The sequence below is a fragment of the Rhinolophus hipposideros genome (assembly GCF_964194185.1).
Source record: "Rhinolophus hipposideros genome assembly, chromosome: 14".
Taxonomy (NCBI): domain Eukaryota; kingdom Metazoa; phylum Chordata; class Mammalia; order Chiroptera; family Rhinolophidae; genus Rhinolophus; species Rhinolophus hipposideros.
Genome location: NC_138060.1, coordinates 27,239,354 through 27,266,146, shown reverse-complemented (window position 1 = coordinate 27,266,146; position 26,793 = coordinate 27,239,354). Strand labels below are relative to the sequence as shown.

The 26,793-nt window shown below is 38.3% G+C and overlaps 1 protein-coding gene and 1 pseudogene across 14 annotated transcripts in view; one reads left to right on the top strand and one right to left on the bottom strand.

Moving 5' to 3' along the window:
* Nucleotides 1-2,683: 2,683 nt before the first annotated feature.
* TMCC1 (transmembrane and coiled-coil domain family 1) overlaps nt 2,684-26,793 on the top strand; it is a 180,000-nt gene continuing 155,890 nt past the window's right edge. For 4 of the 13 annotated variants that reach the window (XM_081073159.1, XM_081073154.1, XM_081073158.1 and 1 more), the window contains exons 1-3: nt 2,759-2,861; nt 4,901-5,016; nt 12,798-13,046. The gene's annotated coding sequence lies outside the window, so the exon portion shown is untranslated. Of the gene's footprint in view, nt 2,862-4,900; nt 5,027-12,794; nt 13,047-26,793 lie in introns of those variants that run through there. The other 9 variants (XM_081073156.1, XM_081073155.1, XM_081073145.1 and 6 more) reach the window with 6 other exon arrangements.
* On the bottom strand, nt 16,459-16,785 carry LOC308507611 (large ribosomal subunit protein eL33-like; annotated as a pseudogene). Its single transcript has one exon. The product of its transcript is annotated as a large ribosomal subunit protein eL33-like (transcript).

The following is a 26,793-nucleotide window of genomic DNA, read 5'->3' as shown; positions in this document are numbered from 1 at the left end:
CTCCTATAGGTGAATCACAGTGTAGACACTTAAGATTTTGGAGCAAAGCCCTGCCAGCCTCTGCAGATAAGTACTGTCCTTTTGAGAAACAGCTTTTGGCTTGCTGCTGAGCCTTAGTAGACACTGAACTCTTAACCATGGACCATCAAGTTACCATGTGAGCTACCCATCATGCACTGTGTGTTGTCTGATCCACTAAGCTATAAAGTTGTACACATGCAGCAACACTCCATTAACAATGAAATGGTATATGTGAGATTGGGCTTGAATGGTGGGCTCTGAAGGCATAAGTAAATTGTATAAGGAAGTGGCCCAAATGCCCATGGCCCCTACTCCCGCTACATTATCTTTTCTCTCTCAGTCCACACTTACAATCTCGTGGGGCATTCCCTATGACCAGTTGACCGGGGAAGAGAAAATCCAGGTTTGGTTAACAGCCTGGTTTATGATGATTCTACACAATATGCAGGCACTTAATGAAAATGGACTGTGGCAGCACTATGGCCCCTTTCTGGGATATCCTTGAAGAAAAACAGTGAAGGAAGTCTTCCTGTTGGCAGAACTTCAAGCAGTACATCTGGTTGCTCATTTTGCCTGGAAGGAGAAGTGCTCAGTAGCTCTGCTGGTCTAGAGGTCTTAGTTCCAAGGGAAGAATGCTTCCACCAGGAGACATAACAGTGTTTCTGCTGAACTGGAGGTTGAAACTGTCAGCTGATCACTCTGGGCATTTCATGCCTTTGAATGAACAGGCAAAGAAGGAAATTCCTGGGCTGGCTGGGTTGACTGATCCTGATTACCAACGGTAAAATTTGATTGCTACTACACAATGGGAATGTATTAGTGATAGTTAACTTTATAGCACAGTATTAAGTTACAGAATATCAAAAGCAGACAGGAAACATCCAAGGACTTTGAATCTTCTTTTGGGGAAAGTATTAAGCATTTTTGGTTGTTTGAAGGTTAGTTGTGTCATGTTAGGTGGAAGTATGACTTTGTTATTGTCTATTTGGAGCTTAAGTATAGTTAGGGAGATGTCTAGGAATGGGATTACTGGGTCATCAGTCTTTTTAACTTCAGCTGTCCCAATGAGGGTGTATATCATTGTGGTTTTCATTTGTAAATCTTTGGATTACTAAAATGTTGAACATCTTTTTGCAGCTTATTGGCCATTTTTACTTTTTTTTTTTTTTTTGGTGAGGCATTTACTAAAACTTTTTGCCCATTGATTCATTGGGTTGTTTTCTTATTATTCTATTACAACAGTTCCTTATACATTCTGGATACAAGTCTTTTGTCAGATATATTATATTGCAAATTCCCCCCTCCCATTTGTGCCTTGCCTTTTTATTTTCTTAATGGTGTCTTTCAAAGAACAAAAATTTTAAATTTTGATGAAGTTAAACTTAGAATCATTTATGGTTCATGCTTTTTGCGTCCTAAGAAATCTGTCTATCTCAAGGTCACAAATTTTTTTTGTTTTCTTTTAGAATTTTACTTATAGTTTTAACTTTTAAGTTTATTATCCATTTTTAGTTATTTTCCTCAGGGGTCTCCTTCAGTGTTCCTGAGATCTGTAACTGCATCCCCCACCAACCTCAAATCTAAGAGTCAAATTTGCCACCTCCGTGGCCTTCACTCTTCATCAAATAGATTATCAAGTCTGGCCCATTTTACTCCCTAAAAAGTGCACTTCTCTACCACCACCACCAGTTGACCTTGCCTTGACTCAGATCCTTACCTCAATTATTGCCTCTCTCCTCACTCCCACACTTTACTCCACATTCAGTGGTCTTCCCGTGTTCCATTTTGGTCATGCTATTCTCTCACCCTTTGGACCTAGTTGATTCCTTCCAACTTAGCCTTTAGATTCCAGCCTGAAAATACTTGACTAAATCCATCTCTGCGTCCCACCCCACCTCCCATATAGGTTCTCTTAGCACCATGTACCTCTAAGAAGCGATTTTACTAATTGCAAATTTTAATTTTGTGTAACTCTCCCTTTAACGTTTTCCTTCTCCACCAGATCTACGTTCATGAGTCCAGGGACTCTGTTTTACATATCTCCACATTGTATTCCCATCAACTTGAACAGGGCCTAACACACAGGAGAAGCCTCAACAGATAAGTGATGAACGGATAAATGAATTAGGAAAAAAGGAATAATAAAGGGGTTGGCACTTGGTTGCTTGTGATCCTTTCAGTGGTAATATCAGACGCGAAATAGTAACCGCCTCTGCCCTTTGCCCAACAGCCGACGAAAACCTGCTAGATCAGAGAAGGAAGGCCTTTCCATTCAAGGTAGGGAGAACAGGTGTGTGATCCAGAGCAGCGGCCAGAAATCCGCTTACACCTGCATTGCTTCAGGTCCTCGCTCCCCAGAGAGAGGGGCCAGACCAAAGGAGCTCGGTTCCTACAGATTTCCCGGGAGGAGTCCACTTGCAGCAGCAGCCCACCGCCTCTGGCACGGGGTCAGCTCAGTTGCCCCGCGACCGCGTGGGTGGGCGGGCGGACAGGGGGCGGGGCGGGGCCTGCGAGTCCTGTCCCCGCCCCTTGCGGCGCGCGCGCGCCCGCCGCCGCCTCGCGCGGACGCTGCCGGCCGGGGGCGGAGGTTGTGGGCGGTGGCGGCGGCGGGCGCACGCGCTTTTCAGTCCTCGAGCCGGTTCGCGCTCCCGCGCAGGGGCTTAGGTGGCGGTGGCGGCTGCAGCGGCGGCTGCAGCGGCCGAGGAGGCGCGGGGGGAGGGCCGGGAGGGGTGTGTGTGGGGGGGATGGACCGGGCGCGGCGGCCGCAGCGGCAGGAGCCGGCGCTTGAGCTCGAGCTACGGCGCTGGCGGAGACGCCGGCTGCTCCTTCCCTCCCCGCCGGTGAGTGAGTACCCGCGCCCCGGTCTCCGGCTGCGGCCCTTCAGGGCCCCTCCACCCCGGGTGGGGAGAGTAGTAGGGGAGCGTAGCCCCGCGGCACCGCCGGCGCGGGCCCGACCTTCCGCCCGCGGCCTGGCGCGGTTGGACCCCCGGTCGCCCCCGGTCGGGGCTAAAGCCCCGGGCCTAGGACTCGACCCCCAGCATCCCGCCGGGCCTTTTCCCTTCCCGGCTGGATCGGCTGTCATTTTGACCCTGGGGTTTCTCTCCCAACCCCCGCCCCCTCACCCCTTTCCCACGACCCCGTCTTTAGGACCGAGGGCAGCGAGTGCCGTGTGAGGAGTGGGGCCGAAGCCCGGAGGACTGGGGGAGCTGGCTCTGGTGGGGGTCTGAGGTCCTGCGATCCCTTCCTTGCTTGCCCTGGCGTCCCCAGAAGTTGGCCACTAGGGTTCACCCATTGCCACCTGAAACCAGTTTTGCACCTTTTGTTTTGATTTTCAACTTGTTTAAAGAGAGGAGGGAACCGGCTGTGCGGGAATCGGGGCGCTCGGGCGGTGTGGGGTGGGAGTGCGAGCTGTCTGGGTTAGGGCTCAGAGCTCCTTCTATGCGGCCTTCGAGGAAGGGGGCAAGGACGCACCTTCGCTCAAGGGCCAGAGATCCGTTTGTATCTTGCAAATTTCCCTTTTTTAGCACAAGCAGAGGTGTGTGTAGCGTTAGTCCCGCGGTGGGTTCGGTTCATTCCCTCAACAACGTTGATAGTGAGGATCCCCCAGGTGAGCCTGCAGCAGAGTTTCTTAAAGCGCTCACTTTAGCTGTTGGCCAGTTTTCCCCCTTCGCTTTGCGGACACCTTACACGGTAGTCTTGGGAGATCTTAGCCCAGTGCTTTTGCAGGCTGCCTTTTCAACCTCCCTTGTCATAGAGGAAAGGAAGATGAACATATACACGCTAATTCAAAATGGATGCTGTAAGTCTGACATACTCATCAGAGGCACCTGTACGTAAGCATTTCTGTTCAAGGTCCGAATTCATAAAGTAGCTAATTCTCAAAACAAAAAACAGAAAAACAAACAAACAAAAAAACTCGGGCATGAAAAGCTTTAAAGTAAAACAAAACTTGGTATGCCTTCTGACCAGTGGCTTGACTTTTGGAAGTGATTGGTTAACCAAACCCTTGTCTTTGAAGTTACCCTGTGTATAGAAATTATTGAAAAGCCTGGAGAAAAAGAACCTTATGGAAATATTAATGTGTTAAGGACAAGAACCTTATGGAAATATTGTGTTAAGGACAAGATTCCTCCACAAGGTAGATGCACTTTTTTTCTCCACTTGTATATTAGAAGAGTGAGACTCCAATTATGAATCGGTGGTAGTTTTACTAAAGTCATGTAACAAATGATGGTTATAGGTAGGATTTTAACCTCAACAATATCTTGTCCTTTACCAACAGAGTTGGCTTGTATTTTTTTGAAATCACACACCCACTCTTTGGCTAGTATAGAAAGATTAAAAAGCTGCTGCTGGCCTGTGGGTGGTAACCTTTTAATTTCTAAAGAGTTTTCAGCTGCGTACAGAATAGATTGCTGATCAGCAGCATAGGAAAATTTTAGATACTGAAAAATTGATTAGCACACAATCTAGATCTGTTCAGAGTATTTATTAAGATTTGGCATGGTGCAGGTGCTGGGTACTAGGTATAGGAAATCAGATTTCTCAAAGCATATTTGCATCTTAAGATAAACAGAAGTACAGACAATGTTGTGACACCTTGCAGTAGTTGAGAATCTTTCATGAGTACAAAAATACCTGTACAGTTTGATGAAGAAAACCAATGATCTGGACTGGTTGGTGACAACCATTACTTTAAGCCGTTTACTCGGTTTCTCTACTAGAATATTTCCCCTTTTCTGCAAGAGTTTTTATGCCTCTCTTATATGTACAAAACCTGTCACTGCTGAGGTTTTAAGTTTAAACTCCTCCGTGTGGCATTTATGAATCCCTCATTAATTATTCATCAAATGTTTATTGAGCCTTTATTTTGTTCTAGGATTTTTTCTAAGTGCTGGGCTACAGTGGGGGAACAAAGCAGAGAATGTCCCTGCCCTCATTGAGTTTTATTCTGTGTGTGAAAGAATGAGGATAACAAGCAAGCAAATAGACAAGGTAATTACAGGTAATGCTAAAATATGAGCGATTAGCAAACTTTTTCAGTAAAGGACCAGAAAGTAAATATTTAAACTTTGAACACTGAAATTTGAATTTCATGTAATTTACCTGTCACAAAATATTCTTTTTTAAATTAAATTTATTGGGACGACACTGATTAGTAAAAATATACAGGTTTCAAGTGTACGTTTCTATAATACATCACCATATATTTGACCCCCTCTTTCCCTCTTCTACCACCCCCAAAATATTCTTTTTGATAGTTTTTTCAACCATTTAAAAATGTAAAACTGTTCTTAGCTCATAGTCTATACAGAAACATGGAGCAAGCCAGATTTGGACTGCAGGGTGTAGTCTGATCCTTTGTAGAAAAAGTTTGTTAAACTATGATATGAACTATGAAGAAAATAAAACTAGGTGATGTGACAAGTGAGTGACTGGTGGGGGTGGTGGGAAGTCCTCGCTAAAGAGGTATTTGAGTATTTGAGATATTTGAGTATTTGAGTCATGGCTTAAAAGATGGAAGAGCTTTCCTGGCACATGAAACAGCAAGTGTGAGGATCGGTAGGTGGACATGAGCTTATATGTTCCCCAGCATTGAACTTCCCCACATACTATGTCATTCTGGCCTTTGTGTCATTTTTCATTGTGTTGTTCTTAACTAGGTTGTCCTCCACCTGTTGGGTTTTAAAAGTGTACCCATTCTAGAATCTAAGACTTGGAAGAGAACTTCTTATCCAGTTGCTCTCCTAAAATGTTCTCAGAGATTGTTCGTCCTCTGTTTAACACCTTTGATGACAGAAAAATCATTACTTTGTGGTAGCCTATGCCGTTTTTAGATAGCTCTAATTGTTAGAATATTCTTCATGTTGTAATAGGATTCAGCCTCTCCACCTTCTTTCTGTGATGCTGCCTTACAGTGCCCACAGAATAAGCCTGCAGTGGGATTGCACCTCATCCCCAGGAGTCGTTCTAAAGTTGGTACATGAGACAAAAATCACATTAAGATGATAACTATACTTGAAAATCCCTTGAATTGCTTAAAAAGTATAGTGTACGTGTTTTTGTATATATAATCATACATAACTCTTATGCACTTAACAGAGAGTCACGGAGCTTAACTAAAGCAAGGAGCAAGAGGAAATAAATTATTATGTAGATATGTAGGCCTTCAAACAATTTTGCTTTTTAAAACAGCTGTCAAATTCCTATCAGAGAGTGGGGGATGGTAGAGTTTTAATGTGTTCCTGCTTCCTGGCATTTATTTTTCTGTATTTTTACATTAAGTCTATTACATTAATAAATATTTATAGATGTGTTGTGAATATTAAATAAGATAATGTATATGGAAGCACCTGGCACGTGGTTAAGTGGTCAGTCAATGCACGATTCAAATTTAAACTTTTACTTCATTGGGTTCACATGCATACTGTCCTTTGAAAAGTTGTGAGAAGAAGTAGGCCACCTGCTTCCTGTCTTTCCAAATGGCCATTTCCTGTGGGGGCTCGACTGAACAGCTGTCATTCTCTGTCCTTGAGTGTTGATCACATTTTACTAGAGGTCAGCTAGTGAGTTCAGTGGGTGTATGAGCTATCTCTTTTGGTTCTACCACGTAACCCTTCAAGTATTTGAACACTGCCGTTAGGTCTCCTATTTATGTCTTCACTTTTCAGGGCTAAATATTTTCATTTCTTTTAGTTTTTTCTTATTTATTTACCCTTCTAGTTCTTGTAAGTGTACCAGTTTATCATGGTAGTTTTTTACTTTGGTACCCTGACGTACATTTAAGGTTACACTAGAGTTTTGTCTCCTTGATGAAGTCTTACCTCAAAATTGTAACCTTCTCTATATTTCTAATGTACTTCTATCTGTACTTCTCAATGTTTTCTTATTTTTGTGTTTTATATTTGTTTCATGAGCATTTGTCTTACCTCACAATGAGACAACAAACTTCTTGAGGGCCAAGACCATGTTTTAGGCAACTTTTGGGTCCCAGATACACTGAGTAAAATTTAGGTATGCACTAAATCATAAATATTTTACAATTAAAAAAATACTTTTAAAACAAACTTTTCATTTTAGCACCGTTTAGATTTACTGAATTACTGTGAAGACAGTACAGAGAGTTCCTGTCTGTCTCACAGCACTTGCCCTTATTATTAAGGTCTTCCGTTAGTGTGGTACGTTTGTCATAATTAGTGTTCCAATGTTGATATATATTACTAAGTCTATACTTGATAGACTTATCATTGTTCCACAGCTTTTTCCTTAATGTTCTTTACTGTGTTCCAGGATCTCATTCAGGATGCCATATTACATTTAATAGTCATTTCTCCTTAGCTCCTTTTGGTTGTGACAATTTCTCAGACTTTTCCCTGTTTTTAATGATGGCGATTTTGAAAATAACTGATCTGGTGTTTTTGTAGTATGTCCTTCCTTCAATTGGGATTTGTCTGATGTTTTTCTAAGGGTTAGAATGATGTAATGTGATTTTGGAAGGAAGACCACAGAGGTACAGTGTCCTTCTCATTACGTATCGAGAGTATGTATTATTGTTAGGACTTAGTGTTAATATTAACCCTGATCCCCTAGCTTGAGGTAGTATTTGTTTTTTTCACTGTAAAGTTACCCTTTTGTTCTTCCTTTTCTGTACTCTGGAAGACAAAGTCACTATGTGTCGCCCACGTTTAACTATGCTCCACTTCCTTAAGGGTGGAGTGTCACATAAATTTCTTTGCTCAACTTGTTCCAGCTTTGGTCATTGGGAGCTCTGTCAGTTGGCTTCTGTATCCCTTCCCTTTGACATACTCCCATGATTATGTGTGTGTGAGCACTTTCTTTCTGACAACATAAAGTGCTTCAGACTCATCTTTGATATATCATGCTCTAGTCCTATAATTGGTCATTTTCCCTAGGAAAATGGTATTAGAAACCAAGATCTGAATGCTAAATGTGCTAGTTGCTACTAGAGTATTGCTGCTTACAGGCCCTCTAACTGAGCAAGGAGTTATGTGTGAATATATTGAGCTATTTGTATTCACATCTATAAATATTTTTGTATGTAATCGTTTGTCTCTATATTAAGCTAAACATGAATTTGTACTGATGTCTCCAACTGTAATTTCTTACCACATTGTTCATTCTAACCTCCTCCAATTCACCAGTCAGAAATCTGGCTTCTGTCCTCTGCCATCCATTTACTTAATTCTTTAATTCTAGTAAACATGGGCAGTGGTTTTAGAATGCTTAGTCTGTGATCTGTGGGAAAACTGTATCAACTAGAGCACAGTGCTCATGGATGATTCCATTGCCTTTAGTCTTACAGATTCCTCATTTCCACCATTACTTAAGTCGTCACCTTATTCCGCCTCCTTTGTTGAGGTGGTTTCATATTTGTAATAGATATAAATTGTTTTGTCACATTCTGCATTCCATGCTGAGATAGATCCCTTTACCTCCTAAATAATTATTTTAAAATTTGCATATATTGTTTATTCTTTGTGCTTTAAAGTTATGTGGGTTTTGACAAACTTTTAATATCTCATGTTCACCATTACGTTATCATATAGAATAGTTTCACTGCTCTAAAAAATTTGTGCCTCACCTATTTAACTCCCCCCACACCAGCCCCTGGCAACCGCTGATCTGTTTACTGTCTCTACAGTTTGGCTTTTTCCAGAATATTAAATTTTAAAAAGTATTTTTGAATGATTTTTATGAACACAGCATTTTGTTAAGTAGTGAGAGATACGGGTGCTTGATAACTAACACTTAGAAACATTTCTTTTTTTTTCTGTTGAGGTAAAATTCATATAACACAAAATTCATTTTAACCATTTAAAATGTACAGATCAGAAGCTTTTAGAAAATTCATGATGTGTGCAACCACCCCCACTATCTAATTCCAGAATATTTTTATTACTCAAAAAAGAAGCCCCATATCCATTACTCATCCTCTGGCAATCACTAGTCTGATTTTTGTCTGTATGGATTTGCCTATTCTGGACATTTCGTTCAAATGGAGCCATATAATATATGGCCTTTTGTTTCTGACTTCTTTCACTTCATGTTTTTAAGGTGCATCGATGTTGTAGAATGTTTCAATACTTAATGACTTTATGACTGAATAATAATCCACTATGTGGCTGTACCACGTTTTGTTTATCCATCAATTGATGGACATTTGAGTTGTTTTCACTTTTTGGCTATTATGAATAATGAACATTCATGTATAAGTTTTTGTTGAACCTATGTTTTAAATTCTCTTGAGTATGTAAAGTATTTCTTTTGATAAATTTTGTTTTCATATTAAAGGAAAGTTACCCAATGACTTACTTGAGGTAAAGTGATGAAAGAATCCTACTTTCTCATGGCATGGTATTCATCAGTGAATACTGAAATCCCATAATTTTCATTGCAAAGTCATTACAGAGTAAAGAATTTTGGTGCACATGGGGTAACAGTAGGTACCCCAGAATTCTGTTAGAGGAACATCTTGAATTACACCATTTAGTTACCTTTCTGAGAACAGCAAGTAGTCTCTCACTGTGAAGTTGGATTATTTATAAGACCTGATTGTGGTCTTGAGGAGTCTCTGAATGAATTGTGTTTTAACATTATGTATTCAGAGGGATAGTAGGCAGGATTCCCATTCTGTAATCTATTTGGCATCAATGACATTACAGAGATTTTATTCTTACTAACCACATTCCCTCTGAGGTTTGGACTATGATAGAGTGGCATTAAGTATTAGTGTTTTCTTTTTCCTGTTTGAGCACCCAACCCTGAAGCTTTGTTTTGCAGTTACTGCTTTGACACTTTTGCTTTGATAAATTCACTTTCCTCAGGAAGACTTGGTAAAAGTTCTCTTTTGCCAGATTGGGGTTACCTGACCCAATTCGTTGAAATCAGATGTGTTTTTCAGATTTCTTGAAAGCAAGGAACTTTCTTTGCTGTCTTTGTAGCTTACTTCTAAGTAACTTTAGGGTTCCCTGAAGGCAATGGTAAATAGATAAATTATATATTAACCATCATACTTTATCCCAAGTAACTTCACTGTAGGCAAACCCTTTAAAAGGGTTTGTGTAACAGAACACTGGTCCGGAACCAAGATTTTAATTTTACTTCTAAAGGATTCACTTTCTATTATTGGACAAATAGGTTATGCCTTGGTACTTCTTTTTTTTTATATAATTTTTTTTTTAAAGATTTTAATGGGGAAGGGGAACAGGACTTAATGGGACTTCTTTTTGTAAGAAGATAATGATTCTCTATAGGACTGTTGTGATGGGGAATGAATTCTATTAAGATACTTTATTGTTATTTTTCGGAATACAGGTGTATTATGAAAATTCTTGTTAGTGCTCTTTTCCCTTATTTTATAATGTAGATGAACCTGCTATCATAATAAAAGCCTTTGTCAAGTACTGTATGTGTATTCTATTTACCATTTCCAGCGCTCTTCATTTTTCTCTCTAGTTCCAGAATTCTACCTGGTACATTTTCCTTCTGAATGAAGGACTTCTTTTAATGTTTCTTTTAGTGCAGATTTGCTGGTGATGAATACTTTGAGCTTTTGTATGTCCGAAAATCTCTTTAATTTACCTTGATTTATAGATGCCATTTTCAATGGTTATACAATTCTAAGTTGACGTCTTTTCCCCCCCAGTACTTTAAAGATGTTACTTCACTGTTTTCTGGCCTGCATTGTTTCCAGTGAGAAGTTGGTGCTCATTTTTATCCCCTGCATATAATGTGTGGTTGTTTCCTTCTGGCTGCCTTTTATTTTTCTTTCAATTTTTAAAAATTCAGTTATACACACAACATAAAATTTACCATGTTAACCATTTTAAGTGTACTGTTCAGTGCTATTAAGTGCATTCATATACTTAGAGCTCTTCATATTCATGGAACTTTTTTCATCTTGCAGAACTGAAACTCTGTACCTATTAAACAATAACTCAACATCCCACTTTTCACCAGCCTCTGGCTACCACTATTCTACTTTCTGTCTCTGAATTTGACTCCTTTATGTACCTCATATAACTGGAATCACACAGTATTTGTCTTTTAGTGACGGGCTTATTTCACTTAGCATAATGTTTTCAAGGTTCATCCATGTTGTATCATGTCAGAATTTCTTTCCTTTCCAAGGCCAAATAATATTCCATTGTAGGTACATACAACATTTTGTGTACCCATTCATCTGTTGATGGACACGGGTATTTTTCATGTTTTAACTATTGTGAATAATGCTGCTATAAATATAGGTGTACAAATATCTTTTCAATATTCTGCTTATACTGCTTTAGGCTGTATAACCAGAATTGCTGTATCATATGGTGATATTGTGTTTAAATTTTGAGCAGCTGTACCGTTTTACATTCCTACCAGCAGTGCATAAGGGTTTCATTTTCTCCACAGCCTTGTCAACATTGTTATTTTCTGTTATTCTTTATTTTTTATTTTTTTAGTAGTCATTTTAATGAGTATGAGGTTGGTTTCTCTTTGGGTTTTGACGTGCATTTCCCTAATAGCTATATTGAGCATCTTCCACATCCTTTTTGGCCTTTCATGGGTCTTTGGACAAATGTCTCTTCAAGTCTTTTGCACATTTTTGAATTGAGTTGTTCGTTTTTTTGTGGTTGAATTATAGGCATTCTTTCTATATTCTGGATATTAATTACTTATCAAATATATGATTTGCAAATATTTTCTCTTGCTCTGTATTCCCCTGGCTGCTTTTAAGATTTTTTTTAATCTCTAGTTTTAAGCAATTTGGTTTTGATTATTCCTTGGTGGAGTTTTAATTTTCTTCATGTTTCTTGTGCTTGGTGTTTGTTGAGCTTCTTGGATCTGTGGATTTATAGTTTTCATCAAATTTGGAAAAATTTCAGATATTATTTTTTCAGATCCTGCCCTCCCTCCCCCTCCCCCGCCCCACTCCCCAAGATTCCAATTACACATATATTAGGCTCCTTGAGTTTGTCCCATAGCTTGCTGATGCTCTGCTCTTTTTTCTTGGTCTTGTAGCCCAGGTTTTATTTTGTATAGTTTCTATTGTTATGTCTTTACTTTCACTTTTTTTTCTGCATTATCTTACCTGCTCTTAATCCCATTCCTTGTATTTCATTTCAGCCTACTGTATATTCTGTAATTTGTAATTTAACAGGTATTAAGAAATACTGCCTTAATTTGCTGTCAAACTATAACAGATTTCTAATTCTGTAAGATATCTAACAAGGGTACACAAAACCACCCTATGTGTCAAATTAACTTTGAATGTCACTCAGTGTCCACATTAACTATGTTTTTCTGCCAGACCTACTATATATTTTTGCGTGATTATTCTATATTTTCTGCTGACACAGACATCTTCATTAGTAGTTCTACAAAATTTGTTCTATAAGGTACCAGAGAGCTTGGTCTGTTTGCCAGATTACCTAATATTATTTGTCTGTGTTTGGTTGTATGATATGACCATCATCTTGCTATAAAAAACATGAAATAGGTTTTTATATTTTGTTTATTATACTGCTTATTTATTGTTAATCAGAGAGCTGGATCACCTGCTGAAGTCTATCTTTGATTGCTGCCATCATTGATAACCCCCGTGTAAGTTGGGCTTGCCCATTTGTGTTACCTCCACTTGATCTTTTAATGTTCACTAATATCAACTTGAAAAATTTTGCAGACTGGTGACTGGTAATTGTTTGCTAGCCAGTCATTTGCATTCAGTAGTATTTCTTTCTCCTTCTCTTGCTCCTCTGTCCCAGCAGGTATTACTCTCTCGAGAAGACACACCACAGTTAGCACTTTCTTCAGATGCTGACACTTGGTAAACAGCTGCTCTTGATCACAAGATTTAGAAGACAGTCTCCATCCTCCCAGATTGGATCTCTTTACACATGGATCTTCTATTTCTATGTCTTTTTAAAAAATAACTTTTTGGGAGACAGTTTGGATTACAACTTTTCATCCTCATCTATGCAAAGAAAGGAAAGCTGTTGTGCTGGGATTTTGAGGAGGTATGTGTTTTTTTCTTCTGTTGCAAAATTTTATCACTTAGGCACTCAGAGCTGCATAAAATGATATAATCATGACTTTCCTCAGTAGAACTCAGTTCTCATTCATTCACTTCTTCCATCTTCTTTTATCCTATTCTCTTTTTTTCTAGGAGTTGTCATAACTCAAATAAGAGCTTTCTTGATGTGCAATGTAACAGCTAATTTCTTACATTCTTCCTAAATGTCATTGGACTCTGGGTTAGACTTATAAGTGTTAGGAAGCAGTTTGAATTCTTATTCTTCATGTTGAGATTGTGACTTTATTGAACTGAGTTTGTTCCCATTCTGCACAGACATTGGATGGTTTGGGAACGCTTAGTATCTTTAGTATAACATATCGCTATATGCTTTTGTAATCTGTTGCAAGAAGAGGTGTGATACAGAGTTTTGAACTCAAAATCAAGAGACTTCAGTCCCAGTTTTACATTATTACTGCCATGCTTTGAGAGATAAAGTATGTGTTTTCTCATCTCTAAAATGGGTGTATTATTATTATTTATTTTTTAAGGAGGGCGCAGCTCACAGTGGCCCATGCGGGGATCGAACCTGCGACCTTGGTGTTATTAGCACCACGCTCTCTCCAACTGAGCTAACTGGCCACCCCCATATCATTATTTGTTTTACACAAACCTCATGGGATTGTTGAGGATCAGATGAGAAAAGCTGTGTGGAAGGCTATTTTGTTGATATAAAGGATTGTTATTGCATTGTGGAGGACCTGTAGGCATCTTTCTTCTTTTTACTCAAAGACTTTTTTATTTCTGCAAACTTTTTGATGATACAGTCCTATTATGAATCATGAATAAGATTTTTAAATCTCCATGCTTAATTATGGATAAACAGCAGTGTTTACAGTGCCTAATTACATTGTAGGGCTTGGTATATTTTAGAAGTGGATTTGTTGAATGGGATGCTGAGAAAACATCAGTTTGTGTGGTAAGGAACAATTTTATATGATTTATTGGATAGTGCTTTGAAACAAACCTTATTTGTTTATTGCTGTGTGCATTTCAAATATTTATTGAGTGCTTACTGTGTTCTGGGGAAGAAAATGTGACAAAAATCTCTGCCTTAGATCTTATTTTATACATTATATATAATAACAAAATAAATAAGATAAATAAAAATGCAGTTTTTTAACTTAGGGTGACAAGTTCTAATGAGAAAAGTAAAAGCGGGAAAGAGGAATAGGACATATTGAGGGGAAGGATTGAGTGTTCACAGCCTCACAAATAAGTTGATATTTGAGTAAAGGCTTGAAAGAAGTGAGAGAATATAAGAGCATTCCAGGTATAGCAAATGGCAAGTGCAAATATCCTGAGACAGAAGCTTGCCTGAGGAGTGGCAAGGATGGGGAAGGGTGGTTCTTATAGCGTCGTACCTTATATAAGTACTTTTCAGACTTCCATATGCACATGAATTGTTAAAATTCAGGTTCTAACTTTGTAGTTCTGAGGTGGAGCCCTTCCCTAATAAGCTCTCAGTTGCTGCTGGTCCCGTTGTTCTTTGTAGGACTTTAGCTTTTACACTGTATGAAATGGGAAGTGTTTGGAGGGTTTTGGGCAGTGGTATGACATGATCTGATTTCCATTTTGACTTTGTCATTCCTCTGGCTGGTTTGTTGGTAACATACTGGTGGTGAGTGGGGCAAGGGCAAAAGCAGGAATACCATTCCAGAGGCTATTGCTATAATCCAAGTGAGAGAAGATGACAGTTTGCACTGGGGGTAGCAGTGAATATGGTGACACATGGTCTGATTCTAGATATTCTTTTCAAGAAAAGTCAACTAGCTTTGCTGCTAGATTGGATGTGTCCTGAGAAAGAAAGGAAGAAATTAAGGATGACTCCAGGGTTTTTGCTCTGAGTTCCGGGAAGGATGGCATTGCTATTTATCGACATGAGGCCTGAAAGAGAAACAAGTTTGGAGGGGAAGAACGGAACTCAGTTTTGGACATACGACACTGCAGACACCTGTTAGACTCCGTAGAGATGTTGACTAGGTAGTTAGTTGGGTTTGTGAATCTGAAATTCAGGAGAGAGATCTGCTGGAAGTGTACCACTGGGTGTTGACAAATAGGTTGTGTTGAGTCAGGAGCCTGTATGAGGTCACCAACGGAGTGAGCAGTGACAGAAGAAAGGCGAGGTGGAAGAACTCAGTTAACTCTGGAGTAGAACGGTTTAGAGGTCCTGGAGGGGGTGAGGAAAACAATCAAAGGAGACTTGGTAACAGCAGCCTGAAGAAAACCCGGTGGGGGGTCTCATGGAGCCAAATGAGGAAAATGATTCCAGGAGTAGGGAGTGATCAACTGTGTCAAATACTACAGTTACGCTGAAGGCTGCAAACCATTTGATGTAGCTGTGGTGGTTACTGGTAACCTCGGCAAGAATAGTTCCAAATGGAGGCCAACTGAGGCCGACGCTGCTCAGCCAATAAAGGCGTGTACAGGAGTTGGGCTGTTAGAACAAGCATTGATTATCAGAACACCGGTGGTCTGAGAAGGCAGGGGGTTAACACCTCCAAAAACTGCCTTAACATTCTCAGACCAGCCTGGGGTATTTAAGGGAAAATCTGGGCACTCCTCCAGAGGGGCCGGGGTCCTGCTGGAGCCTTCCCTCTGGCCATGTGATTCTCTGGTGGAGTCAGCAGCCCAGGATGGGAGTAGCCTGGAAAGAATGCTAGATCATAGAGATTGTGATCAGTAAGCCGAAGGGTACTAATCATAAGTTTCAGGGTAATTTTCTAAAACGGGGAATTGGGTGGGACAAGGGACATTCCGAGCTCTAGCCACAGGAGAATGATCTATCCTTGAGCTATATAGGTCGAGGAAAGGGAGGCCAGGGGACTTTGTGAGGGGCCCTACGTTAGTTTCAGTGGGTCAGCGGAGGTAAAAGTCTATTTGGAGATGCTGCCTTTCCAATAGCAAAACATTTCTAAACGCTGATGACATTGGGCACTTAGGTAACAATCTATAAGTCTAGGTAATGACCTTGACAGGAGAAGATTTAAAATGTTTAACTAATATTGTTAGCAACTGGCTTGATTGATTGTTCATTTACAATAATATTGGAAAATATACTTTGAGATTTTGAGGGTATTCTAAACCACTGGTTCTTAGTTCCTAAAGTTTTGTTTAATGCCTTCAGAGTTTTCAAATCATCCTTAGTAGTTACTATGAAAAAGATGAAATGTGGAGATTATCTAGGAACCAATTGGTTGTCCTACTCTTCTTTCCTAGGTTATACGGCTGTAAGACACATTAAATACTAATATTTGGACTTTCAGAGGGGCTTGTGAGAATCTCTTCACATTCCTATCTTTTTTTTTTTTAAAAAAAAAGAGAATAGATTCACTTTATTTACTTTTCAAATAAGTTTAAATCTTTGAGGGGTACAGCATTACATGGATTCTGTGGCTTTAGCAGGAAGGTTGCTTCGGAATTTGGCACAAACCATGCCATTGTTTCCATGAGCATGAGTTCCCTTTCACCAGATTACTCTGGTTTTGTTCGGTTTGCCACCAGGAGTCAACAGTATTGTTCTTTGCCTTGTACACGTAAGCACGTCTCTTGCCTAGATAGAATTCAGTTTCTTTTTGAGCATAAACACCTTCAATTTTAAGAAGAGCTGTGTGCTCTCTTCGGTTCTGGAGACCCTGCATATAGCTAGCAAAAATGGCCTTGGACCACAGCCTTCCAGACATACTTATCGTTTAGAAGTCCTCCACAGGCCCTGAGATGGCTGAAAAAGACAGGTGAGCCACTCTTGTGTATTCTTTAGAAGAAGTATCCAGTCTATGGAGCGTCCTCAGCCAGATGAACTTGTACAAATAACCAAAGTAGATAGGTTATGATTAGATGTAACTTAGTCTTGGCATTTATGGAAGACCTCTTTTCCTTCATTTGTTTATTTAAAATATATTTATTGAGTACTTTCATATATGTTGTATGTTCTGGAGATACAATGGATAAAAGTTTCTGTCTGAATGGAGCATACGTTCTAGTGGAAGTGAAGTAGCAGATTGGAGCCAATATTTGTTAGTGATCTCATACTACTTACTAATTGTCCTAACCTGTGTGTGCACATGGAAAACCCAGAGAGGGCTATTGTGAGCTGCTTTCCTTTTGATGGTTAGGTCAGTGCTCAAATATTGTAGAGAAGACAGAAAACAGAGTTAAGCAATTATCTGACCAACCTTGACTGTGAAGAGAGAGGTTCAAATATGTGAAGTTTAGTATTTTCTTTCTAGATTCTTAGACTCCATAAGTGGCAGTGTCAGGGATAGATTCCATAGCAATTCATGTCGCAAATATTTGAGTACTGATTATAGGCCAGAGGGCTCTGTGCCAGAAACGATTTTTAGTGATTTTCTAGAAATATCAGCTTTGACCAGTTTTCACATTATCTTTTGCATAATGTAAGTCTAAAAGCAATTTTTATTTTTATTTCAAACATTTTTTGAATAGAAATACACAAATTTGAAACAATTAAGAAGTGAAAAAATATCTCCCTTTTAATCTCTGATGTCCAGCCCCCACTTAGAATCAACGATTTTACCAGTTTTTTGTGTATCCTTCCAGAGATAGTTTATGTGCATATATGTGTACATGTATTTATTTATATCCCACCTTTTAAAAACTCACATGGAAGCCTACTATTCAAACAGTTGCTTTTGAATACACCTTGCTTTTTTTCCTTATAAAATATATCACTACTTACAAACTTGTATCATTTTTTTAATAGCTGCATAGTATTACATGTTGTGTATTTAACATAATTTTATTTCTTTGGGTTTCCCATATGCCCACACAGCATTAAGACAACCAGTACATTTTATATAACATTTCTTACATTTTAGTGAGTGTCACCTTGCTGCCCCTGAGCCCAAGCTTTGTCTGGGAAAGTGATCATTATCTGGTAAAGAGAATATGATAACCATATTTGGCCTCAACCAATCATGAGAAATCTCTAGGGGTTAGGCACATTACTACCCTGAACGAAACGTGAGTTCTGATGAGGAAGTTCTTAATGAGGAAGAAGGGAGAAATGGCTGTTGGGTTGAAAACTAAGTGTCTAGCACTTTTGCTATTACAAATAATGCTTTATTGAATATCCATGCTCCAGAGAAAAGGTGGGTATAATTAAATTTTTTACAGGTATTTCCAAATTGTGCTCTCAAGAGTTGGAATCAATTTACATTCCCATCAGCAATCTACGAGAGCGCTTATTTCCCCCACACTCCTTACAAATTAGATGTGTTATCAAACATTTTGATCTTTGCCACTCCGATAGCTAAAATATGGTATAACATTTAGATTTAATTTACATTGCTCTTTATGAGTGTGGTTGAAGATCTTTTTATCTATATGAAAAGTCATTTATCTTTCCTTTTCAGTGAATTGGCTGTTCATGTTAGACTTTGGTTGTTTTTCATTGATTTTTCTTTTTTTCCCCTTATGAATTTGTAGGAGCCATTTATGTAATGAAATCAGCTTATTACTAGATGTGTTGCAAATATCTTTTCCCAATTTATTAGTGTTTTAAATTTGGTTTGCTTACTTATTTTGTTATAAAGAAAGCACAGTGTGATTATAGGATTTGTGAGTTCTGCTTTTGCTAAGCTATGTGGGTCTAGATCTTGAATAATGGTATGATAATAGGCATGCTTACCCAAAATTTTGTAAATGATGCTAAAACTGGGAGGGTGTCTAATATGTTACATCAAAGAAAATCAAGGTGATCTAAGACAGGATGAAGTATGAAAGTGGCAAGATAGGTGTGATAAAAATGTAAGGTCCTACTCTTCGGGCCAGAAATGATTTGGCCCAAAATAGTTTCTTTTTCATTTAAAAGCCACCATAATGTAAGGTAATTGTATGATGTGGCTTTGAGAAGAGACTAACATTGATGAACATTCACAGGTAGACAGTGCTAGATTAAGAGAAGTAATAGTCCGTTTGTTCTTGTCCTGTCAGATTTTATCTGCATTATTGTGTCCACTTAGGGATTGTACATTTCAGTGAGACAATGATATTCTAAATTGTCCGATGAATGTGACCAGAATACTGAGAGCTGTAACCACTATATCTAATGAAGAACAGTTGAAGAATTAGGAGCTGTTTTGGTATAGAAGATAATATTTAAAACTTAGCAATCTAAATATATTTGAAGAGTTGTTTTAAGCAAGAGGGAGCAGACTCCGCATCTGTATTGCTCCAGAGGACAGACAATAGGTAGAAGGTACCTCAGAGGTGAATTTCATCCCGGTAGGGGAGACCTTTTGCCCAGTAAGATTTGTCCAACAATGGAATCAACTAAATTGTGAGGTCTCTGTCATTAGAGATAGCCTGGATGATTGTCTTCTGGAGATACTATAAATGGTGTCCCTGCAAGAGTTTGGACTACATGATCTTGTCCTTCCCAGCTCTTAAGGTTTTCTGAATACCCTCTCTCCTTAGTGCTGATATTGGGAATGATGAGAAAGTGATGAAGTCTTGTTGACTTTAGTTCCTTAATAACTGAGGAAAACAAAAATTAAATGTTTGCCAACCAGCAAGAGAATACAATGCTGAAAAGACAGTTTTTAAAAATGTATAAAGTAGAAAAATAGAATACTAGATCTATACATGGAATTTCATTTTTATTTTATTTATATATATTTTTTTCAGCAGAAGACTTTACATCTCTTAAGTCTTTCAAGGGTGTAATTGGGGACATGTTCTCCTCAAGGATTGCTAGGTAGAGTTTATAATTTTATACTACATAATAAGAAGTAAAGCTTGCTATAGTGTAGAAGAAGACATGGATTTGTATGTTAAAAGTAGGTTTAAGTCTTCAGCTCTACCACTTGCCTTGTGCAGTAGGAAATTTAACGATGAGATTTAATTTTCTCATCTGCTACTGGGGACAGTGTCTACCTTTCAGAGTTGTGTGCAATGGAAATAACGTATCCTAAGCTTAATGCCTGGCACAGACATGGTATATAGATGGCATACAATTAATGATAATTATTATTAGTAATAACTTATGACAACATTGCTTACATTTTTGGGTCTTCATATGTGGCAAGGTAAACTGGGAGAGATAATATTAACAAATCCATTCGTATTTCCAAGCTTTACAAATACAGACTAAGAATTAACTACTGGTATGCTTTTTTTCCCCCCACCACAACTAATTGCCTAATTTTGTAACACCAACAGTGTCCAACAATTCATTTCAATTCTGACACTATCTACCTGTAGTTAGTGTCAGATTCTACAAATTAAAGAGCTCAGTTCCACTAGACTTGCCACCATTGTACATGCCAGTTGCAAGTCCTGGGCCACCTATACTTTGCAACAAATTTGGGGGTTCTTAAGACCCCCCCATTTGAAAATTGGCTGGCATAACTCACAGAACTTGGGAAAAATACTTTACTTACATTTATAGTTTTTTTTTATAAAAGATACAACTCAGAAACAGCCAAATGGAAGAGATGCATAGGGCAAGGTATGGGAAGTTTTCTTGTCCTCTTGGGCTCACCACCTTCCCAGTACCTCCATGTGTTCACCATCCAGAAGCTCTCCAAACCTCTTTGTTTAGGGGTCTCTGTGGAGGTTCCATTACCTAGGAATGAATTGGTTAAATCATTGGCATTGGTTGGAGGCAGGGCATGAAATTTGTTTGAACCTTCTCATCACTTGCTTGGCTCCTCTGGCAACGGGTTCCCATTCTGAAGCTGTCTGGAGCCCACCTCGTTAGCATAAGCTCAGGTATGGTTGAAAGGAATTTGTTATGAATAGCAAAAGATACTCTTATCACTCAGGAAATTCTAAGGCTTTAGGAGCTCTGTGCCAGGGACAAATACCAAATATATATTTCCTATCATACCACACTGTTATTACATAAAACCGGATCTTGTTTTTAGAGCAGAGGGCTGAATTCAGAACATCAGTATTGAATTCCTTCTAGGTCATTGATATATTTCTTTATTGGGTCACTGTGCTACTGCTTTGATTCTTGCTAATGTAAATAACATTTGTTTTGAGATCGTTAGATGAAACACGCCATTGAAACAGCTAAATGCCATATTCCTGAGGGGTGTTTATCAAATTTCAGTACTGTTTCTTTTTCTGCCTAGACTTTTGTGCTCAGATGGCTGTAGTTTAATCCTGTGACAGAGCTAATTCTTCAGTGTGATGTGACAAAAACAGATCATTTTTCCAACAGGATAGGCTCATTTTTCTTAAAGTATTGGGGCGTGCATAGAGATGCCTTTTGAAGATCATAATCTTTCTAATGGTAAACAACAGCACGTGAATTTTCATAGCCAGGACAGGAAGGGTAAATTGTTTGGAATTCCAAATTCTTTTCAACTTTAAAGCTTTTTTCTTTGCCTGCTTATTTTAACATGCTTGTTCAAGATGTGGACAGTGTCTTGCCCTAATACAGAAATTTCCTTGGAGAGAATGTTAGTTTTAAATTAATGTTTTAAATGTTTTTAAACATCTGAGGGAAGTATCTTGGTATACAGGAGGGGACACTGGCTTAGCCGAGTTCTCCACACACATTAGGCTCTCAGTAAATGCCTATTGCAGGAATTAGAAGCCTAGTTCTAGCCTTTGCTACCAACTACCAGCGTGACCTAATTAGAATCTAATTTCTCATGTTTAAAATCATTCGAGTCCCTTCTAGTTCTGATTCAGTGACTCAGTTCAGTCTTAGCCTTATTTTTTAAAATTTCGTTTCAGTATGGCCTTGAAGTCAGCTTTTTGAAAACACAGTCACCAAATAGGCTGAATTAGCAACTGTTGTGAAATAACCCACTCTCTGTGGTTTCCGTTATTTACTTGGCCCTATGTTCTTTCTTTACTCTGATAGAGTAGATTTTCTGTTCACTCTAAGTTGGGACTAGATACATATCAACAAGTACATTTCTTAGCACTTATCCAAAGAGGTTGAAGTGATATATATGTGTGTGTGTGTGTGTGTGTGTGTGTGTGTGTGTGTGTATATATATATATATATAATAGGAATATATATATATTTGGTCTTCATGGAATGACTGGTCATTTTTCCGGCCATACATATATTCCTAAATGGTACCATGTGCAGTATAGTTCAGGTTCTGAAAAATGCTATTGAAGCTGTTTATTTTTTTCAAAAAAATGGTTTTGTTGATATAGGTTTAGAAAATTCTGGTCAGTTGACCCAATTTTTCAACATTTTCACATATTTTCCTCGTGTTTTAAGTATGTGGTGCTTCGACAATGAATGTCAAGTGTACTGAAGAAGTGTGGTATGATCGTCAAATTTCTTATCTGATTTTATTTAGGGTTTGCTTAGTTTCTTTGTGTAGCTAGAGAATTTTCATTACTCTTTCAAGTATTCTGCAAGAACAATTGCCCTTTTCTCTTCTACTTTGCAAAAATAGCTTTCTTTTCCTGTGTTTTAATAATTAGGCTTTTCTTTCTTACTGTCCTGACATGAGATGATAGTCTTGGCCATAAATTTCAGTTTAAGACTGATGTCAGTGTTTACTGGCCCCCCACATTAGCATTCTTCTAGATCGTCTAATATTTGCTAGTAAAATTAAAAACAAAATAACATTTCTTTTCCTTGGTATATGACAATGTGGAGGCTAAGGAGGATCAGGAAGCCACAAATCTAAGATGCAGAGTTAGTGTTTGTTGGATGTCAGCTGTGTGCTCACTATTGTTAGGGACTTGGAATTTGATGTGACACCTTTCTTCTGGAAGCCTACTTTCCAACATGAAGAAAACACAGTTTACTTTTGAAGGACACTCAGTTTATATTATTGAAATTCAAATAAGGGAAAAACTAGGTGACTGAAGTGGTTAGAGAAGGATTTGATCTGTGGCCTCTATTTGGGTAAATATTGGACAAAAGCGATAACTTTGCAGGGATGAAAATAACATGAATGAAAGCATGAAGATAAATTAGTCTTACATTGTATGTTTCTGTATTTATGAGACTAGCCTACCTATTTGTTGACTTTTCGAGCTTAGTTTTGAGTGAGGTTCTTTTAAGATGCGAAGGATGAATATTGAGAGGTAGAGTTGAAACAAAGGAAATGGGGAGGTGTACTCCTCCCCCAGTTCATAGGCAGAATGAATTGGAGGGGGAAGAGACTTGCATGGGTGGAGATAGTTGGAAGTGTGTTGTAATCCTGGGATAAGATAAAAAAATAATCCAAAAAAACTTTTTTCTGTCTTATGAGATAAACATCTGTAAAAATTGTCTACTGATAAAGAGTGCTCTCTCAAAGCATTTGTTTTATCAAGAGTATTTCAAGTTTCAAACTGAAACTTTATGAAGTCAGTAGAATGGGACAAACCATTATTTTATGACAGTTTGCCAGTGAATAATATTAAATTAAACCAGTATATGAATTTTGTATGTTTATGATAAATAATACCAAGTGTATTGAATTTCTGATCTTCCCTGGATCTGTGAGCCCAGAATTCTGTCTGTAGCAAATAGTGAAAATACAAAATGCAGCTGTGGGCCTTCATGTCCTATTAAAGCACATGAGAATGAATGACTCTAAATCATAAAGTCTATTTATTTCATAATCTAAGTTTAAACATCAGTGGGGTGAAGGTCAGGTTTAGGTATCAGGGCACCAGAATAGTGGTTATATTCTATTTTTATCTGCCTTTCCTATTGTGCTATTGATTAAGAGCGGGAGAGTCCAGGAATTGTGGTGTGCGGTAGCTCTGATCTTTGGTATAAGCTTCATATAGGTGATTCCCAAATCTGTACCTTCAGCCTAAACTCCCTACTGGTTCCTGAAATTTAACATCTTCCATCAAATTCATTGGCATTTTGCTATGATCTATTTGCATTCCCATATAACTATACTTCCTCTAATTTTACTTATCTTGATTAATGGCTTATGATTCACTTAGCCAACTAATCCATGAAACTTGGGGTTATCTTTGATTTCTTCATGTTCCTGGCCTTGATGTTGATCAAAGAGTGTATATTTTACTTTTGAAATGTTTTTTTCTTCGCTGAGCCTTTAGGATGTTCATTTGTTCACTCATTCACTTATTTATTCCGACATGTTTATTGAGCACTTAATATGTGCTAGGCACTGTACAAAGTACTAGGGATATAGTGGTAAATAAGACAAACTGGTTTCCTGCCCTTACAGAGTTTATAATCCAAGCTTTCATCATTTCCCCTGCCTCCCCTTTGAGTTATTGTGATAGCCTTCTTATTTTCCTCGTTATAATTATAATACATACTTACCGTGTTTCCCTGAAAATAAGACCTATCCGGACAATCAGCTCTAATGCGTCTTTTGGAGCAAAAAGTATTGGTATTGTATTATATTATATTATCCCTGGTCTTATGTTATATAAGACCCGGTCTTATAGAAAAATAAGACCGGGTCTTACTAACTTTTGCTCCAAAAGATACATTACAGCTGATTGGCTAGGTCTTATTTTCGGGGAAACATGGTATTTTAAGAAGTGCAAGAATTATTGATATGTATAACACTGAAAGTGGGAGACACCCTATATTGTCATCCACCAGACATACCACTGATGAAAATTTGATATCATTTCTCTAGATTAAAAAAAAAAACATAGCCAAAACTTTTCTAATACATGACTTTGCTGCCACACCTTTTTCTATCTTTTACAAATGTTACCAGGTGTATTCTGACTACTGAAAGCTGTAGTGTTAGCTGTGAAACTTGTCCCCATTTAGTGAGGCAACGGTGGTAGAGCAGTAGGGAGATTTAAGTTCCAGCCCTTTCACTGGCTGCCTGTGTGACCTTCAGAATGTCACTTAAGAGCCTCATTTCCCTCATCTATAAAATGTGAGATAACAGCAAGGATATCATAGGATTGTTCTGAGGATCAAATGAGATGATGTATTAAGAAGTACTTTGAAACTACAACATGCTGTACAAATGTGAGTTCTCTAAATCTATAATGAACAGTAGTTTCATATTAGTATTAGCTTTTGTCTTCAATTTACCGGCTCTTCCTGCTTCCTATAACTTTGTTTCTATTTAGGCTTGATTGGTAATTTTCTTACCAGACTGAGCAAAAAACTGAGTGGCAAGAACCTCCCACAAAGAAGTTAAGGTTGTTGTACCCCGGTAATGAGAACGCCTGCTGCAGCATACTGAGTGAGAACCCGAATGCTGCCACCAGTGCCTATATAGGTGCCTGTCCTTTCCTAAGGCTTTTCTTTCTTTCTTTTTTTTTTTTAAAGCTAATACTTATGTTGTGCTTATTGCATACCAGGTTCCAAGTGTTTTCTATTTAATCTTTACAATGACTCTAAGCATAGATTCTATTATAACTCAAGGGAAATGAAGGTTAGCAAATTACTTTTACGGTGGTTGGAGCTGCAATGCTTTGAAGCCTTCTTCTGGGTAGAGCTCAGGCTTGTTATAGCTGCACTTCACACATTTGCTTTCTAACCACATCTTTGCAAAAGATTACTTCTGTTTGCTTTCATCAGTAGGTTATTGTAAATTTTATCTTGAAGGCACAATAGATTTTGGGATGAATAAAGGTCCAGGAGTAGTGTTTTGGTCCAACTTTGAGTTAGAAAAATTTGGAACAAATGATAGGTGTTGGTTAGGCACACTGGTAGTGTTTCACAAATCCCTGATTTTGTCAATTCTAAGAGGAATGTTTTTTGCATTTTAATGTTTTGAAATTATGTTTATTTAATATGGTAGTATTTCCCCTCAAAAAGCTGTTAATGCAAGTACAGGTGTGCCTTTTAATCAATTGATGAGCTCTAGAATCAAGAAAATACAGTAATGTTTAGTCCATTTGACTAATATTTTTGAGCCAACACCCACTTGCAGTGTGTCATTCTTGGCCCCTATACATAGTCTGCATTTTCTGTACTGATAGTTAGACTTTCTTTTAGGCAGCTAAGATTGGAGTTGCTATGGGTTCTGAGACTCAACTTTGTATACTTACTCTACTTTTTAGAGCTCTTGTAAGAATATCTTTATGACTCAGAGACGGAAGTACCTCATCTGAATGTTTTGCCTTACTAGCTACTATCAATTTAGTGAATTGCTGGCTGAGGGGGAAAGTTAGATAATTTCACTGGAGACAGGGCCAGAGTTAAAACTCAGAAGGGCAGTTAATGTTTATTGGATAAATTAAAAACATTGTTTTATTTTGGGAAACCACCTCCACCCCTGTCCTTGTCCCTGTTCCCTGGCAACCAGTAATCAGTTCTGCATCTCTAGTTTTGTCATTTTTGAGGATGCTACGTAAATAGAATCTTATATAACCTTGTGAGATTGGCTTATTTTCATTCACTAATAAGTATAATGCTCTTGAGATCTATCCATATTGTTACATGTATCCATATCAATAGTTCCTTCCTTTTTATTGCTGAGTAGTAGCCCGTGGTATGGATGTACCAGGATTTGTTCCAACATTCACCTATTGAGGGACATTTGTATTGTTTCCCATTTGGGGTATTACCCGTTATGCTGCTATGGACATCTGTGTACAAGTTTTTATGTGAACATATGTTTTCATTTCTTTGGGATAAATGCCAAGGAGTGCGATTGCTGGGACGTATTATAACTGTATATTTAATTTTGTAAGAAACTGCCAAACTTTTCCATTTTGCTGTACCATTTTGTATTCCTACCAGTGGTGTAATGAGACCACTAATATTTTCTTATTGCTTGTTTATTCTTTTTTTCTGT